The following is a 2133-nucleotide window of genomic DNA, read 5'->3' on the forward strand; positions in this document are numbered from 1 at the left end:
CGCTGCTCATTGAGCAGCTCATATATTAAACTGATTTTTGGAACTGGGCTGTGGAAAAGAGGCTTGCCTCGTCCCAGCCACGGGTTGCCTCGGTATAGCACTACCTCCGAGTGCGGCCCACTTCCCTCTGGGGAAGACACATTCAATCCAAAACAAAGTCAACGGTATAGCATTCTTTTATGTTTACAGGAGCCCCGCCCGCCCTTAGAGGGGGAAGAGGTGAAAGAGGGATGATAATTCAGACAACAGACAATGGCAGGAACGGCCGCTGGCCTACGTTTTCTGAAGTGCGCAAAGCACTACCACAAGGACCTAGGGGTAAGTGGATTTTTTCACCGAGGGCAGACGCTGAAAAAGCATACTTACCTGACGCGGGAGGTACTGTGATCAAGGAGGCAGTCCTCTCAAGGCGAGGCCCTTTCATTGCACTTCGACTGGGTTGACCCTTGCGATTACCCCAAATGTGGGTAACTCGAGCGTATAATTTCTGGTAGTGGGGACCTGCGTTCGCGCTCGTCCCCGCAAAAGTCATCCAAACTATGTCTATATGGCCCTCTTACTGACTATCGAGGGTATTTTTGCTTTTGCAGTGGACCGGTAGACTTGCAAAGAAAGCAAAGGACGCACAACTGGCCAAGGTGTTGGCACGTTTGGAGGGGTAGAAGTGCATTGGAGAGACTGGAGGAAGGAAACAAGGTGAGTTTCGGGGCGGTGCGTAACTTTGCTGGCTGTTTTTGTTCAAGGCCTGTCTGCTCTATTGTGTGTAAAGTCCTGTTCGTTTGTATTTGCAGGTTGTGCGTGCCGTGCCGTGCTGTGCTATGCGCGCGAAGGGAAAGGAAATGAAAGGAAACCAAACGGCCGATCGACCGAGCGAGCGAGCATAGAAGGGCATTCGACTTGGACCGTGAGTACACTTTGAACCTTTTGAGCGGTTTTATTGTCACTGGAGCCGCTTTTAGAAATGCTATTGCTATCGTTAGTGTATCCTTTGTGCGAGCAAGCGAGTGAACGAATGAACGAGGGAAGGAAACAAACTAGCAGAGTAGTAAAAGTATCGAACCTTTTTCCCGATTCGTTTGCAGTCTGAATCCAACCATTGTCGACTTTCAGTGCCGTTTTTCGCGCGCCTCCTCTTGGAAGTGTGCGAGTGTTTTGCCACGTCACGATGGCTTAAAACTGCGTCTCAGAAGTGTGCGTTTTTTTCCTATTCATTTTTTCGTTCGTTATTTGGAATGATTTGATATCACAGAAGTAGAATTTGACATCATAAACTGTTCATCTCGCGCGTGCTCACTCGCTCGCGCGCGCTCTGTAAGAAAAGTCGATCGCACTAGAGTTTTCGCCATTAGCTGGCCGATTTTTGACAAAAAGGTGTTTTCCCCCCCTCGTTTTTTGCTTTGATTTTGTTCCTCACTCACCTACGGCTCTCTATGTGAAATTGTGGTGTATGGAGAGCTATTTATTGGGATAAAACGTTTAGAGATGTTCGCAAGACAAAAAATTGAAGCCTACAACACGGGGTATTCCCAGGCGGTCACCCATCCAAGTACTAACCCCGCCCGACAGGGCTTAACTTCGGTGATCGGACGAGAACCGGTGCTTTCCCTGTGGTATGGTCGTAGACGAGGAAATGGGGTCGAAATTCTGCTTGTTATCGGCCAGGTTCAGGCTGTAAAGCGGCCACATCCCTGAGTGTAGGCGAATTTGAAATTCTAAAGCCCTAGTTTCGTTACTCTAACCCTAAGAAATCGATACTCTAACCCTAAGAAATTGTTACCCTAACCCTAAGAAATGGTTACCCTAACCCCGAAGTCGTTACCTAACCCTAATGTATTTTCCTCAACCCAGTTAACACATTGAGGAGCATCGATTTGAAGCACTATTCCCTAGGGAGGGGAGGGAGGGGTCCCAAGAGACATAACGTGTCCTAAAAACCTATTATACAATGTTTTAGCTCCGTAGGTGCGTGTATCTGGCTTTAAAATCTTACAGTGAGGAGATACCAAACGGGTCAGCCTCTGGGACCGTCTGCGGGACTCGCAAGGGCTTGTGGGGGCGACCTGCTACTATCCACCATAAACCGTGGGAAGGATCCCTCGACCACCCCCCTCACCCAGGGCATGCTTCGGCATC

At 49.0% G+C, this 2133-nt stretch overlaps 2 non-coding genes and 1 pseudogene across 2 annotated transcripts; 2 read left to right on the forward strand and 1 right to left on the reverse strand.

The window, feature by feature from the left end:
• LOC136278644 (U2 spliceosomal RNA) lies at nt 1–126 on the forward strand (annotated as a pseudogene).
• A 232-nt stretch (nt 127–358) lies between these two features.
• LOC136278676 (U1 spliceosomal RNA) lies at nt 359–522 on the forward strand. The gene has a single exon (XR_010716476.1). It is a non-coding gene; the product is annotated as a U1 spliceosomal RNA (small nuclear RNA).
• A 983-nt stretch (nt 523–1505) lies between these two features.
• LOC136278656 (5S ribosomal RNA) lies at nt 1506–1624 on the reverse strand. The gene has a single exon (XR_010716457.1). It is a non-coding gene; the product is annotated as a 5S ribosomal RNA (ribosomal RNA).
• Nucleotides 1625–2133: the final 509 nt, after the last annotated feature.

This window comes from Pocillopora verrucosa, unplaced genomic scaffold (genome assembly GCF_036669915.1).
Source record: "Pocillopora verrucosa isolate sample1 unplaced genomic scaffold, ASM3666991v2 scaffold_46, whole genome shotgun sequence".
Taxonomy (NCBI): Eukaryota; Metazoa; Cnidaria; class Anthozoa; order Scleractinia; family Pocilloporidae; genus Pocillopora; species Pocillopora verrucosa.